The 17554-nt window shown below is 38.2% G+C and overlaps 1 protein-coding gene across 3 annotated transcripts in view; it reads left to right on the top strand.

Annotated features, from left to right (window-relative positions):
- Window positions 1-17554, top strand: part of tnr (tenascin R (restrictin, janusin)) — a 156076-nt gene that overhangs the window by 48116 nt on the left and 90406 nt on the right. For all 3 annotated transcript variants that reach the window (XM_018676686.1, XM_018676685.1, XM_051070033.1), the window contains one exon: window positions 3331-3384. The gene's annotated coding sequence lies outside the window, so the exon portion shown is untranslated. The remainder of the gene's footprint in view (window positions 1-3330; window positions 3385-17554) is intronic.

Below are 17554 nucleotides of genomic sequence, written 5' to 3' on the forward strand. Positions count from 1 at the left end.
ACAAGTAGGAAAGATGAAATACTGAGATATGGCACTCTGAGGATTATTATTTAGTTTTTCATTAAAGTTTGGAAAATCAGGAAATTTATGGCTATTTAGAGAAGCTAAAATGTGCAGAAAACTTAGATAGTTTAACCTTTCATTGACTTTAAAGGGCTCAAAGTAGCTGATCTGCAGCATAATCAGCAGCTTATTGCCTAATACTTCTGACTGTATCAGACAATAAGCTGTAACACCTTGCTGTGCTTGGTGAACTTCTCTCTCTCACACAATCAGTGTCAGGCTTATTTCTGACAAAAAACAGTAATGTGATACTCATTTTTTGCCATTTGAATCCAAAGTCGAATCATTTGCAGACTCAAAATTGGCAATTACATCCCTGTGCCGGTGCACTTCTCTGTGAACGATCAGAGTAACGATGGTAATGAATCCATCCGCTGGAGAAAGTAAACTTTCCTAACATTTCTCACTCAAACTTGTGTGAGCCTGTGTCTTCCCTGAGAGGATGGTGACTAATTATGATAAAATGAATTGAATAGCCTTTACATAATTAATTGCAAATTGGATATGTGGATGATTTCAAGTTTATCTATCACATAAAAAGTTTTAATGAAGTTTTATATGCATATTTTACAGTACTGTATGTTTGTCTGGTTACTTTCGTAAACTTTAAAACAAATACATTACGTATTGTGCCCAAGTTATAAAAAGCTAAATTAGCGCTTTCATTTTCTCATAATTATACTGTAATAAATGTTGATATTTTGTGACAGATCAGAACTTAATTCTGTTTATATTGTGCTGCAGATTTGTGTCACCCATTCTTTGTTTTGATGGAGTTCTATGTGTGTATGTGATTGTGTAATTCATGAGCTTTCTAGTCACTCTTCAAAGCTCATGGTGACAAAGACAGGCTTCATGTCGCATGATCTGTCCGTGTGTTTATGTGGGCGATTGGGCAAATTTTGCTTAGCAGCAATTTTGGCAGCAATCAGACACGCAGAGTACATGTGTAAAGTGTGGTGCATGCAGCAGCTGCTGTCTACTGCTCCCACTGCCAGATTTTAATGGTGGTGAGGAACCAAAGGAGGACCCGTGTTATAATTCTGGGTACGGGCGTGTCAGTGTGGTTTTTCTGTTTTCGGGGATTTGGATGGCATGAAAATCAACCAGCCATCTTTTTCTTCTTTTTTATCTTTTTGATGTTTTTTTTTCTTGGTTCTTTTGTCTTACCTCCCACACTCTTGTGCTTCTCTCATCTCCCTCTCTTGTTCTGTCACTCTCTCCCCCAAGCTGGTGGATGTCCCCAGGAATGAATGATGTGATGAATTGAAAGCTGTGAAAATAAGAACCCCCCCCCCCGACCACACACATGCACTCTTGTATACACACACACACACACACACACACACACACACACACACACACACACACTCACTCCACCTCACTCACTCACCAAAGGCACTCTCTGCTGCGACAGCAGATGTGACTAGATGCATGTCAGCACTGTCAGATATTCCCTCTATCTCTCTGTGTGTAATGGAATTTATAATATTATAATCACCATCTGTAAATTCCCTTATTTATGTCTTTGTCTAACTGAGTCATTTAGAGGCTCTTTTTTTTCGTAACTAAACAAAACAAAGACAAGGATATGCACCAACAGATTTGCTGGGCACAGTGCCATCATGAATTCAGCAGAACAATAGATGGCACAAAAGCACCTTCCCTCTTAAAATTGTATGTATATGAAATGGATATACTGTACACATATATGCAAAAGCAAGAACAGATACACTCAGGTACCATATAACATGGGCTTTTAGTAGGATAGAGTATCTTATGACCTGATCTAGTTAGCCTTGGTTGTTTTCCAAAGTCTCATTTTCAGCAGATTAAACTGTTTGGCTTTGTCAACTCTTTAAATGTGAGCTGTCACTCCATAGGACACCTTAGTGCAGCAAGAACTCTCAAAATGTCTATGTTTTTCCAAAAACAGTCAGAGACTTACTCCTCAACTTTGGCTTTTTTTCAGCATTTTTCATTTTTCTTTTTTCTTGGACATCTTCGCCTACCCATCTTCTGGTGAGATTATAGTGTTGTGAAAATCAGATGCACTCAATATTGAGCACCTTCTGTGCTGCCTTGATATTCTTTGTTTTCTAATTTGGAGCCTGTTATTTGCAACTGTAACATACCTGTATTTATTTCTTGAAAACCTCTGAACGCCGGCACAGAAATGAGCTAAAATATATTCCATCTCACTTGACCCAGATGTTGAATTATTTGTTTATTCTTGCTTTAATGTAAAATCAAATTCTCCTAAAGCGCCACAAGTCTATGTCGGTCTCTCTCTCTGTCCTTGTGAATATTAATTTCAGCTGCAGCTTGTTTATTTGTGTGTGTGTGTTTGCTTCTATAGCTGTGTTTTTTACAGTAGATAAGAGATAAACAAATGTTTAATTCAGACTCAAGTCTGACCTTGTAAACACACTGAGGCAAAGATAAATATATTAACAAGAAAATCTTCACACGTTATTTGCTGAATATAACCTGGATGTGTTGGGTTTTGTCTTCGTCAGTGCAGAGCTTTGCAGAATGACTTCAGGTTCATCTGGAACCATTCAGGGTGATTGATAGCTGCTACATCTGTATGTGTGTGCTTATGTACATGCCTTCAGTACACACAGACACTTGACACTGATTGTAAGTCCAAGTGCTGGAACAATATGGCAGCCTAATTAGGATGATGAGAAGCTAATAAGACGAGTGCCTTATACAGGCTAGGTCACGCTCTGTAATACTAGATCCTACATACGCGTGTACGCACATGCACACACACAAAAACCGTGCCTGCATCCACTGCTTCTATCAAGAGTCTGTATCAAGTGCTGGTTCATGTCTCAAGTTTAAAATGATCTACATTTCTAGAGTCCTTCAAAACCATTATAAATGCTAATTATTACAGGTGCAGTGCATGTTTATGTATAGTATGTTACTTGCACAGTAACAGAACAGTAGAGAGGTAGTACTGACAGAGTGTCTTGTTTTTTTTTTTTTTTTGTTTTTTTTAAAAAAAGCTACTGAAAACTAGCTACCCCATAGCCCCCCATAACATATAACTACTGTTTAATATGTTATTATGCACGGTTCTGTCTTGCTATGTTTAACTCTCCTGACCTAATTAATCACATTTATAAGAAATTAAATGTGCTTTGATTTTTTAGTGTCCCTGTTTGTCAGGTCTGTCTGATGAATTGGAAAACAAAATCCTAACAGGGAAAAAAGACTCAACCTGTTTAAAACAATCTCTCTTCTTTCTGTTGACAGCTACAACCCAGAAGACCAACACTTAAAGGATCAACTCTGGTTGGTGCTCTCAAGGTGAGTTACAACTTCAGATGCATGCTACAGCATACCTTTGTGTGTGTGTGTGTGTGTGTGTGTGTGCATAATGTTTACTGCTTTCCTCAGTAAAGTTCACTACCCCACTCTTTATTTATGGGCATATGCAAGAAAAGCGTGCAAAAATGTATTCATACAGCACACAATGAAAAGCAATTCAGCACCTGACCTGACTACAAAACAATTGCTTTGTTTGCTTTTCAATGCACATTCTAATGTTTCTTTGATTGAAGCTGCTGCACACCTTCTGCTGGTCTTTACTGTCACCTAAAACCCATTTTATATTATCACAGCTTGGGATTTCTGTGTGAAGTGTGGCTAGACTTTTTTATTTTTTATTTTGGATAAGCCTGAACCCATTTGCTATATCTCTGTGTCCCTGGATACCCCTTTTAGCCACATTAGCATTGGCACACACACTTTAGGAGCAATCACTGCACACTACATATCTCAATGATCTAGAGACACCATTACTGTTTTCGCAATGGGGTTTACTGGGTAGCTCACTCCAGCGAGGTGATGTATTAACTTTCAACTTTCACTTTTTCAACATCTGCTTTTAATTTGTGTGCCACCCTCCACATGCAGCAATCAGCAGGGCAAACAGTTCAATTCTTTTTAGTCATGAATTAGATCCTTTATTTTATATGGTATGTTTAGTATCTTGTCTTGTTTTCAGCTCTGCCTCTCAGTTATCATCAGGCTGATTTTGATACAGATACAGTAGTCACAGTTTAATCCAAGCCTCTTACACACATCTATTTTGCCTTTTAAATGGAAAGAAAATGTACAGCTGCCTTCTTAGCAGCAGAGATGACCCGAGGCAAATAAGCCCTCTCAGAGTTGTCAAGAATTAGCAAACCAACTATAAAGTGATGATTCCACACTGCTTGATTTGCCTTGCAGTATACTTTTGTGTTCATGTGATTCAAGCATGTCTATCTCTGAATTCCTCTGTACTATCACAGCAGTACACTCTGGGATAGGTTGATAGATTGGTAGATAGGAGGGTATATGGATTGTTGGCCAGTGGATAGGGTGGGAATTGAATAAGGAGATGGACACGAAGATTTAGGAGATAGATTAATGAGATGTATCGAATGATGGAGAGAGAAAAGGAATCATAGGACAAATAACGTTGCCGGTTTTGTCTCGTTCCAGATATTTTCAAAAGTAGAAACCTTCTCTCTCAACATCATCGTTGTCAGTGTCACTCCACATTAATTCAGACTAACTGCCTAGATGAGGACACCCAGTCATTCAAAGGGTGAAAACAGGATGCGAAAATCAGTCCACCTGTCCCTTTTCTATGGCGGGATTCAGTCAGAGCGAAGGTTTAAAAGTCACAGAATGCGTTAAACAGATTTGCTTTTCATCTTCTTCAAGAAAAGCCTTGAAGCTTTTTTAAAACGTTCAGAAGATCTGTAGAGAACTTTAGGTTGCACTCAGGAGTCACGGGCCTTTCAATAGTAGAGACTGAATGATATGTTGAGAGTCAAACCAAGGCGAATTATTTATGTGATCATACCCCTTATGACAACAGTCACACTTATGGATTCCGATTTTGAGTTGCCAGTTACTGTAATAAAACGTTCCTTTAGTTTCTTTGCAAGAGCGCCACAAGATAGCAACATACTAATTTTTCCTATTAATTTTCATATTATGTCCACAATAATGGTTTGCAAATAAAGTAATCTATATATTTGATCCTTAGTTGGATACATCTGTGCTGTACTCACCTCTGTTTTGACCCTATGGTGGAGAGGCACTTGGTTTTGGATTCTGTGGTAGGCGCAGAGATGGAAGGAGGCAGCGCTGCATGTTTGCCTTTCTAATTACTTCTCATAGGAACCCAGCCATTGATTGTTGCAAATGCCCATTGATTTTTGGCAAGGCTCTACACTATTTGACGTTTGTGCTAAATACCATGGGACGAATGACGTCCGTGTGTTGGTGATGTCTGTGACATCAGGTTGTCTTTTCGCATTTAAGCATGTGTGTGTATGTGCGTGCAAGTATGTTTGTGCATATTTATGCGCACGTGTTAAATGAGAGCGGGTTTGTGTAGCTGACGAATAGGAAAAGCCGCTGTATTCCTCTTGGCCCAGGCAGCCTAATCGAGAAACATTGATCTGGCCTGGGGAAACACTGTGCTTACTTGCACATCGAGATAGCCACAGGCTATTGGCAAACTGTTTGTTCTCATTGGATAAAATCACAAGACTTTCCTCCCTGTGGTCTAAACAGATCACTATGTCAGAAGGTCAGAAACAGTGCTACAATTAATCAGCTAGTCTCCTTCAATATTTTGGTTACAAAATGTTAGGTGACGCCATGGCTCTAAACAGACCATAATTATCTGTTAATGAAGTTTACACACATTGCATATGTAGAGTTAACAATATGTCATAAGTGCTCAAGAGTGCAAAGTAAGCAGCAGTGTTAAATTACATTGCTTGTTTAACCCAAGATGAGGAGCTACTGGAATCCATTTCCAGACTGCCTCAAGCAAAGAAAAAACTAAATCTGAACATGTAATTCTTTTATAATCCTGTTTTTCTACTATTCGCGCAAATGTTTTTCCAGTGTTTTACTTTTATACACTTATAGCTACTTGCACAATTTTAGTTTCAGCACAAAACGATCCACATCATTCTTGAACCTCTAAAAGGTTGAGTGTAAACATGGTGTGGGCAGTTTGGAAAAAAGTGAATTAATTTGAATAGGCAAGCAGCTACTCACTCTTTACATTTGATCTCCCATGTATGACATTGCCATTTTTCAGAAATAATAGCAGGATTCTGATTATGTGAATCACCAAACAGTGTTTGATGTGTTTTGACCCTGAGGGCTCCATTAGAGAACCTTCTAAACCAGCTTGACAGTTTTCGGGATATTGGTTCCACTCACTTGATTTTCCACATTAAGTTTTGTGATGTGACAGGTACTGTATTTCCACTGAGGTTAACAGCAGGCTCAGCACTTGCTGGCTAACTGGCCATTTGGGCTTCTGCTGTGATCCCACAACACATGTTAGCCTACACTAAGTGTGTGGTGGGCATTAAAAACTCAAAGGTGTCAATCTTGGTCATCTGATGTACCCAGTTTGCTGTAGTGGGGCTTAAAATGTGTCACCTCCCCGTGGATAAACTGGTTCTATGTTGGTTGTCTCCTAATATATTTGTCTATATTTGTCTTGTAGTAGAAAAATAGATATAATTGAGAATTAAAAACACTGATTCTGTCACATGTGTGAATGTGCCAGCTCCTCTCCTACAACTGTGGTTTTAGGATTTGTTGTCTCAGCAAATGGCCTGTCTTAATGGGAATTTACCTGTCATTGTTCCTAACTCTGGCTCCTGTGAGGGATTTGAATAATGCAGTGTTCTGTCCTTAACTTCCATTTGAATATATCTGTCTGGTCAGCAGAGAGAGAAAGGAGACAAAGACAGAGAGACTCAGTCAGAGAGAGAGAGAGAGAATTCCAGAAAGGCAAAATGACAAAAAGTGAAAGAGAGGAAAGAAGAGAGGAAGTCAGGGAGAGAGGGGCAGCCAAAAAAAAAAAAAAACAATGGATGTATCAAGAGATGGAGAGAGAGATGGATAGAAAGACTGATTGTACGAGAGAGGGCCTCACAGTGCAACATCTATATTAGGCTTTAGAAGGATATCTAATGTGATTTGCTTGGGTAATGAGACAGGCAGCCATTTGTAAGTTTCGGCATTAGTCCACTGCTCGTCATGCTTTTTCTGTGCTGTGTACCTACATCCCCATCCTGATTACCGAGAGGTTGGAGACGTTTATTTTTAGTTGTCCGGAACGTACGTAGACAGACCGTGATGAATGGGAACGGTGTCACATTGTGGCAGCAACAACAGTAGCAGGATTGACTGTGGCATCGGCAGTAACACTGTCACTACATCCCACAGAGAAAAAAACTGAACTTTGTTTGCTTAAAGTTTAGTTTAGATTTGCTGAGTTAGTTAGTGGTAAACAAAATCAGCAAATGATCGCAGAAAAAACATAACATAGTCAAACAAACACGAGGAAAGAGTGAACCAAACAATATTATTTAAGATTTAAAAAGGCAACTTTATAGATCAACATTTGAAACTTATATTGTAGCTCATGATTTTAAAGTGAGATACTATCATTCAGTCTGCATTTGAAAATTACAGACTGCCAAATGTAAGTTTTAGTGAAGGTGTAGGTAGGTGGAAGTGAGACCTATAGAGTGGTGCAGGAATGAGTGCTAAAACCTGGAAATAAGTTAGCATTCTAGCACTTCCAGTTCCCTCGTCTCAAAGTCAGTGGGATTTTTAAATGGGCTATTTGGTTAAATGCCTGAAATAAGGTCTGTGGTTAACACAAGCTCAAGACACATTTACATTTTATTCTATGACATAAAATACATCAGAAAATACCCCAGTTGCGATTTAAAAAAAAAAAGCTATTATGCATGTTAAATAAGATGGTTGCTAACAAGTGGCTAAATGAAACTTCTCCTTTACAGCCTGGTTGTGTTTATACTCACACTCTTACAAAGTATTACTACCTTTGTAAGAAGAAAGGCTTTTATAAAGTTTTTAGTTTGTTTACAGCCTAATATTAGTTTTTCAATTGTGGCAATTGTATTTAGGTTTCAAAAAACATCAAAGTGGTGTTCATTTGTTAAAATTATCTTGCTGAACAAAATGTTTAAGTATCATACACTTTTGTTGATCACAGATCTCATTTTCTATAATAATCCAAAAACCAAAAAAAAAAAGGAAAAATCCCATTGGCTTTTTGTTGAGGGAACCTGGGTAATGCTAACTTCCAGGATGGCCTACAAAAATATGTCATCCCTGTACCACTCTTAAGCCAGGATTACCATAGTTAATTTAGTTAATTTTATGCTTAGTGGAGGAGGAGATATATTCTTGTGGAGATTCAGTTTAAAAATGTCCTTATTTTGTGTTGTGATGGGAACTATGTTGCACATTTCATGTAGCTGCTAGCAGTTATTTCTCCATGTTTTATTTTTTGCTGCAACCTGAAATTAGTTGTAATGCTCTAACCAGTTATGTGGTTACAGAAACCAGCATTTCATTTGGTAATCTTATATTTCCATTAGGTTATATTTATCTCGTTGTAACTGTCAGGTTGACTGCAGAGCACTGTGATTAGTGGGACACACAGAGTTGTCTGTGTGGTCAGTGGAACAGAGACAAAGACAGAGATATAGGGATCAGCACAGTATACTGACAATATTCAGATGCCCAGTTGATCAATAATTGAAAGTTCAACAGAGCAGATTTGGAACCATGAGCTTTGTACTGTATGTTGGTCCATTGGCTTTTTGCTCTCACCGGTACTAGGAACACTGACTGAATCAGAAATTCCCCACAGTAGCCTAGCTGGCCAGCATCAGTCTTAATCCATGTGGATATAATTTTATCTTTGTGTCCACTTTTGGTTTGTAAAAACACTTTCAGTTCCTCTGTTTGCCTCTGGAGATTATAAATGTGTCACCAAAAGTAAATGCAGCACACATCATTATAGAAATATATTGTATATCCTGCAACTGCATGGGCAGTGGTCCATCTTAATCATTTTATTCAGTTTAACAAAATAGATTAAAAAAGACATAGCTCAAAAAGAGTTTCTCAGTTGAGCAGTCTGAAGAAGCACAAAATATGATTTAAGCTTCCTTCTGGAGGGTGGAACAACAATGCAGCTCTGGCAGAATCACTTTAACTATAAATCTAGTTAAAAGTGGAGACCTCGCTGTAACTCCCATGCTGCGGTCTGCTTTGACTCTCCATTGTACCTTAGTTAAAGAGCTCTCTCATGTCCCTTTGAGAACAGGTACTGTATTTCATCAGCTCTAATTTCACAGCTACTTTCACACTCTTTAATTCCTCCATCTCCATTTCAAACTACTGGCATAAAAATCTTTTTCTCTGTTAAGCAGCATCAGTTGAGGTCTCTCTTCCTTGACTTTCTTCTGTGCCTTTCTTCTCTCGTTCACTCCCCTTTTTCTCTCTAAGAAGACAAAGTCGAATGGCCCAATAGCATTTAATTGCTGTGGTTTTTATGTGGTCTGCTGAGAAGTAATAGCCACTCAGCACTTCTGTCCACAAGATAGATGCTGCCGATGCTTGTCTGGGAGTTGGTTGCAGCGTGGGAGCACACCCAGTGGCTCAAGGAAGTGCAGGTGAAGTAATAAAAGAAAATGGTTCGCTGGGGGGGGGGAAAAAATCCCACAATGGATTTCATTTCCTTATTGGAAACAAGTCACTCAGGGTCACGCACGCCAGCACATGCACACATACATAGATACACATCCATTCAGACACACAGGACAGTACAGCAACACCCATACATACACACAAACAGGGGTCAGAGAGGAGCAACAACTTGTTAGCGGCAACTGTTCGCTTTGACCGGTCCAGTAATGCAATCCGCTCTTGCTGTTGGACAGGCCACCGTATGGAAGCGGTTGCCGGGTGACTCTGACCGACTCAGAAATGGAAACGGCAGGAAATCAAAAGGATTGTCTCCTTCCTGTATGTGCCTCTGCTCTGGTTTCACAGACTGGACACAGTTCTTTCAATAAACTTGAAATCATTATATGGCATACAGGTAACAAATATAAATGTAACAGTATTGCTTTTCTAGAATAATTGGTGTCTTCAGCATTTCTAATACCATTTTTATTTGTATATATGTATAACAATATAAAATCAACACATTCAACATGTTGGAGGTCACTGGAACCTGCTAGGGGATACTAAAGTGGCATAAAAATCTCACACACAGTATTTGGAAGATTCTTGACATCGTAACTGTTATGAACTGTTTTGAGTTTGAGTGTTTCAACAGTAAGAGAATAATATTTTGCAAATATTCATGAAAGCAGGTACAGAAGAAAGAAATGGAAAGTAAATGATGGTCTCAAAAGAGGAAGTGAGTCAGTGTGCAGTGTGGTAGTCTCTCTATATGGGACTACATAACAAGATTCCTGCTATGAAATAAATAACATCAATCACAGTATATAACTGAGCTGAAGAGCAACAGAATGAACTCGTATCACTTTACCCGCAGACATATTTTAACTGCTAATGATATCTTGTTGACCTTAGCCTGTAATGTTCAGTTCTCACAAAGACATACATCACTTTATTTTCAGTTTCTTCCTACTATAGTGAAGTTGCCTTTCAGTGCACACGCTGCACTCGTATTACATAGGAGTCCCGTTCATAATTTAGAGTTGCAGGCACCGTACATGGCAGCAGTACATGGCTTTAACAAAACTTTAGCTACACTACATACAGAGAACATCATCAACGTCCTGAGAGGAAATTAAGTATGGATCACAGTAAGTTATGTGATTACCTTGGAACTGAACCATGTCAGAAGTTCACTGAAGAGTTTAATTGCTATCCGTGTGATTGGATTTTGTTAGTCTCACCACATGATAGAAATTCAAAATCTGAGTCCATGAAAAAGCAATTACTTGCTTTACTGCTTAACTGTTAAGAGGCGCTCATTATCTAGTTAAAACCATTCACAATTTTAATTCAAAGGAAGCTTTTAATTTGCTTTATTTACTGTCACACTGTGTGTAGTTTATTCCTTCTCTATGAGTAAGAGGCACTGAGAGACATGCTTGGCATTTTTTGACATTTGTGACAAGCTGTGTTTGTGTAAATGAATAGCTAATATGATGCCACATTATAAATAAATGCTTGGAACAGTAAATGTAATATTTCCTCATAAATGGAATAAAACACTAAACTGCAATGAATAGAAATCAGATGTTTGTCATGCAAAGTGTGAAGTCAGGCATTTACAAGGAAATTATCCACAACTCGGACTCAACTTTTTTCAGGCCTTTAGTATGTGACATCCCCAGACTGACTGTTTAGGTCTAAAGAACTTAGGTAAACCATTTAATCAATGTTGCTTATTAATGTGCTCATTATGGTGTTAATGCATCACCAGTCACCACTGTCATCATCATCTGTGAGGTACAAGAAAACTCATTACAGCTGTGTCACTTATAGACTCTTCAACCTTACCTTGCTACTGAAACTACTGTTAATCTATCTAACAATCAAACTTTTGTTGTTTACTAATGACAGACAAGAGTTTTACTCTTACACTTTACAGAGCCAAGTTATGACTGTACTGAAAGTGGTGGTGGTGGGGGGCATGGAAAGGTTTTGTGAAAAGCATAAATATACTTTAAAGTTTGGCTAAAAAGGCCTAGTTATAGGTTGGTGTAACTGGGGGACTCCTGCAGGTCTCGCGGGTCTTGACACAGATATATATTTTTGCTTTCTTTCTTTTTTTTCCCTCTAGCACCCCTCACATGAATGCATTTACTGCTGGGATAAGGGATGAAATTAAATGAATCACAGTAATGATGCAAATAGTGCTGTGTAATCTGTTTGCATTGTTTCTAAAATGCCCACACTAGCAAGTCAGGGCATCACTCTTGCTTAGCTTATTAAATCCAAATCCAGACTGGCCTTACATAAACTGCAAGTTATACTATAGCAATGCTAGTGGCTTAAACTGACAATTACCCTGGTTAAAATCACCTGCAAGGTGGTGAGGTGAGCTGTTTATGTTACAGTTTGATTTAGGCTTCAAGTAGAGCAAGATGTTTCATTAGGAAGACGATGGGTTTCATTCACAAGTTTTCTTGTTTCCTATGTTTTTCACCTGATGCAAGAAACAACTTCCTTTTGTTTTACATCCCTCACATCATTCAAGTCAGCTTTCAGATTTCTGTATAGTTTAATGGATCTGTTACTCAAACTGGACTTCCTGGATTGCATTTCATATCTCATTGGCACTTGAAACAACACAGCCACCTGCTTTATTTCAACACAGGGCTGTTTTCAGTCTGACTGTCTGCTTACTGTCTCCTGCCACTGTGTCCACTGCATTTACCATCATTACCAGCATTAAGAATCTGTTTTTTTCTGGCTTTTGTTGGACTTTTGTCCTAGATCATATACCCTCTGCCATGTTTAATCAACCAAACCCTGTATTCGTAAACTTCCTGATTGAAAACTACACAATTCATCTAGTAGATTCATAAACAAACAGGGCTCGATGAAACCTGATGTTTATAACTTGCAAGTGTGCTTTGCAATTCACACTGCAGGTTGTTCAGACATTGTTGCTATGGTCAGGGGAAACATTTGGGTATCCAAAGCCCACAGCTGGGACTACTTAGCTGCTTAGTCTAGGTTACCGTAGTGATTTGGGGAAGAGGCAGCCATTTGTCCTAGTTGAGCTGGCAGCGCGATAGCTATCCTACATGGAAAACAGCCCCTGGTGAAAATGACTTTCCATTACTTGTGACCCCATCTGTAAATGATGTTCCCCGCTGATAGGATAATTCGCTGCCTTACACATCCACCGTGCTGTTTTTTTGTTACTGTATAATGGAGGCATATAGTGTAACCTCAGAATGTAGAAATACCTCCCTAAAAATAGAATAATGTATTCATCTTTTTCCTAGATGTTTGGATGATGGATGATATTCAGGAGAGCCGTGTGCTTCCACGGCCTCCGTCTCAGGAACCTCACATATAAAACAATGTCATCTCACAATAGTGTTCTTGTCATATTTGTCATGTATTTTTCTTCTATTTTTGTAATCTTCTCTGGATAATGGCACAGTATTTCTGTGTAGTCAGCATCATAGAAGATATATTGATCATATCATTAGAATGCAATGAATGGGAGTGCATGTTAAAATTGATTGTTGTAGGGATGCCTCTGAAAGAGACTTGTTTTATTGCGTAACTCACAAATCAATAGTCTCAGAATAACAAATTATCTCTTATCAAGTTATGTGCTCATAGCTATCCGTCATAGTGTGTATGTGTACGTGTGTATGTGTGTGTGGCTTGTTCATTTAACAGAGAGCACTGAAGCAGAATTTAGTGTCATAACAAAGTAAAAGAATCAATGCAGAAGCACTTTTGATCTCTGTTCTCTGTATTACAAATATCGCTGAAGCAAGATGACAGCACAAAAATAGGCAGCTCGGGAGAGTGAGCAAGTGAGGAAGGGAGGGATGAAGACATAGAGGACGAGAAAGAGAAGTCAGTCCACAGTTTTCATCTGTTTTTTAGAAGATAACATTTGGATATTTTGAATCTTGAGTTTGCTGCTAAATCGTTAGGTCAATTTCATGCACAAAGATGTCTCACTAACTGGACCGGGCTGCAAGACATCTCATCCCGAGAAGAGAGATATCTCAAGATAGTGGCAAGCTCATGAGTCACACTGCGCAGGGTTGTGTCATATAAGTGTGCTATTCTTTAACTATACTATTCTTTAAGTTTCAACTCAAAATAGAGAGAATGGTGTCAGCAACATAACTGCAGCATTTAAACTTAAAGCTGTGGTTCACACGATAATCAAAGTAAACATAAATAAATGTATGCACACGGTATTTTCATTTAGATGCTCTTTATGCTGTATTAAGATTCACCAGAACACCACTGCATTCCCGGTATACATAAAATACCATGTTAGTACGGAGAGAGCACACATCCTTTCCTCACACCACTATTTTAAACATTTCCTATAGGAGGTCTTATTGGCTGAAAAATATGAATCTGTATTCAAGCAGATGAAGGCTAAAGGTATGAAAAGGTTCCTGGGAATCAATGAAACATGCAAAGTTGATTCACCAGTTTTGCTTGAATAACTGAGGTAATAGAAAAACTTTTATCAAAGCCCCGTCTTACCTTCCAAATGCAGTTTTGCTCATCGGCAGGCAGAGCCATCTCCTGAGATTATTGCAAAGTTGGTTTCGCAAAAGAAAAAGATACAGTTCATATGCAGAGCTCATACAGTTGAACACGCATTTTCTCTTTCGGTGGTACTTTACAGTTAGTTGGAGGATCAGTTTTGTGACAATTTTAAGCAGTGTTATAACACTAATTCCCCAATAAAAACAAGCTTAAAACTACAAAATGTATGAATCACAACTTGACAGTATGTCCACCCCAGGTGTTACAGAGTGTAGTCATTGTATTTAGTTAAGACCAATTGTAGATAATTATATCAAAGAACAGCACAGATTGTGAGTAGTAGAGCTACCAGTCTCCCATCCTCCTTTCATTGTTTCACTGTTAGATTCTGATGTATTTTTTTAACCTGTGAGAAAAACAGCTTTGCTTACCTACAAGAACTTTTCAGCTTCTCAATATAAAATGTCATTTGAAAATAGCCAATATTAACTGCTGAGACGAAAAACCCTGTTCTTTGGTGTCAAACTGAACTTGAATGGCAAATATTGGCACTGAACTTAGAGCCAAATTATTTCTGGGAATGGATTAGTAATTCAACGAGAAGGCCTTTATATGAGGCTTTTTACTTTAAAGCTCTAGATTCCGAGGCTCATACACAAACAGAAGAATCACTGAGATGTGAGTTTTTTTTTTTTTTTTTTTAAAAGGCTTTAGGAATCAGGGCCATCCTTTCACCTCAAGTATATGCTATAATATATCTTGACAGTGTCTTCTTTGGTTGGTTTAAATGTCATCTTTATACTAGTAGCTACAGTGCTTGGCACGTGCATGGTTTCTAATATTGACAAAGGAATCTGCTCAGATTTGTTGAGTTTATACATGAAATTACTGTATAAACACATGCCATATTTTGGATGCACAATATGTGGAAAAGGTTTCCAAGCATAATAACTACAGTAACTAAAAAAGCCTAAAGGTCACATATTTTGTAAATGATTTTTATCCTTGTTTGACTATGTTCAGAGTACAGTAATGGGACAGGTATGTATATGTACTTAACTAATCTACTTTTCCTTTATAAAATCAAAGTAGATGCAAGCAAGATGGACAGTTGTTATTGCATCCACTTGCTTGTCCGTCAAATCCAGCAACATCAGCGATGGAGACTGATACTGTAAATGCAGTCATGTTTCATGATTGAGTCACAGCTGGTTGACCACAAATTGAATTTCAGCCTGCCTATGAATGTGATGGAGATTCAATTTGCAATAATCTGTTTCTATTTTTGTTTGTCTTTTTGCAGTCCAGATTTAATAAAATCCCAACGCTGATTGTAATCTAGATATGACCAAAATCAGATCTGAGCTGCAAATGTAGATTTTACACTCTCACCTCATCCTCACTGGTATATTTTGTATTTAGAAACCAGTTGTAGGTTTAGCAGCCATTATTCACATCAGCCTTAATTTCAATTTTAAAAATACATGTTTTTTAAAATGGTATCATTAAACACAGAATAATTACTACCTAAACATTTTTGCAAAATGATTTTCTCAGTATTATTATACCACCCTACCATTAGAGCTGTACTTGCATTTTCTAATTTTGTTGCATTTGGAATACGATTAACCTTCCTGGGACCTACTTTACTAATTTCATACCAGTATTGTTGTTGATCGTACATTTGTACCTACTCAACATGCAGCATGCATCCATGGTTACACCTGCATTTACATAACTTTTAGCAAATTTTCTTCCTTAGCCTCTTTTATTTTTCTTGTTTTTGTTGCACCCCAGGAATCTTTTCTCTGCAGTACCACCAAGCTTCTTATTCTTATTTCGGCTGAAAGTCAGCAGGTTTTTTCTTTTCACTTCTTTCTGTCTGCTCTAATAAGTGCTCTGTGGTGAGCAAAATTGGCCAATTAAGTGTCAGAATGGCACTAAATGGAACAATGTTTATATGTCATCAAGAGCATGACAAGGGTACAGTATGTGCACATTATCCAGCGTCTTCCATTTCTCCTTTTGAATTCACATCTCACTGAGTATAATTTCAGGGTTTGAAGTCATCAAATTATTATTATTAGTTGATAAAAGAATCCTTTTGCTATATAAAATATGTATTTAATCAAAGCTTCAGCTGTTACATACATGGTACTCTGAAGCAGTTTAACCATTTTGTGCATGTCCAGTTATCAGTTTTCTTTCAGATATAAAGAAATGCACAGGCTTGTTACATCCCTCAGGTCTGTTTTCACTTATTATGTTCCCACTGGAGTGAGATTCAATAGAAATTGACTGAGCGGTGCTGTCGAGCTCTCTCTCACGCTCCCTTCACAATCCCAGTCATCCTCCAGGATATACGCAGCCAGACCTGCAGCCCTAACCTCTCTGCACTGCTCTGACAAGGACTGTACCGTCTTTAAAGGCTGGTCTGTGTGTGTGTGTGTGTGTGTGTGTGTGAGTGTGCTTTTGCACAAGACAGATAGATGTGGAGAGAGAGACTGACTGAATAGTGAAGGAAAGTGGGGATTTTGTGTGTAATATGCAGTATATATGGGTGAGTGGAGGAACACAGTGTGTTGCTGTGCTAGTGCGGCCAAAAGACAAAAGAGAGACTCTCATTCTTCTTCTCTGCAAACAGCAGGATCAGTTCAGACCAAATGGACACAAAACCCCAATCCTTTGTGCAATACTTTGTGCAAAGGTCACATTTCTGCAGTTTAACTGTATGCATATCATTTCCTCAACCTAACCTGAAATACATTTTAATATAAGACACATTTTTAAAAGAAACTAGGTGTTTGTTCTGCTTTCTGTTATTTCCCTGGTGGTTGCCCAGTGTCAGCTGGCAGGTTTCCATCCAAATGTTGCACAAATTTTTACAGAAAGTCCAGCAAATCAGCAAAAGTAAATGCAAATTAATGTGCATTTCCACCTACTACTGCTGTATGAATATTAAAAGTGGGGTGCATTGAGATAAACAGTTTAGTGGTGGAGCTAACTCTCTGGTGGGGTGCAACTAGATGATGAAGTAAGAGAGTGCCAGTCAAATCTTAAATGGTGGAAAACCTTGTGGAAAACGTGATGGAAGTGTGCTGTTTATTTCTGTTTGTTTCATGTGTTAATTTGTGGAAGATTACAGTCTCCTCACTGCTCCACACAGATCTGATGTTGAATAACAGTTGTAGTTATTAAAGGTTGCACATTTCAGTGTGACAGTTACCCAGCATGCAACACATTGACAACAGTAGAATTGATTCATTTTTATTTTCAAAAGGGAGATTGTGACAGTATGTCTCATACTGTATTCAGTTTTATTGAGGCTGCTAAGTTGTGAGTAGGTCTGCAAATGAAAATATTTACTTTCACATGCACC

The sequence above is a fragment of the Lates calcarifer genome, linkage group LG4, assembly GCF_001640805.2.
Source record: "Lates calcarifer isolate ASB-BC8 linkage group LG4, TLL_Latcal_v3, whole genome shotgun sequence".
In the NCBI taxonomy this organism is placed as follows: domain Eukaryota; kingdom Metazoa; phylum Chordata; class Actinopteri; family Centropomidae; genus Lates; species Lates calcarifer.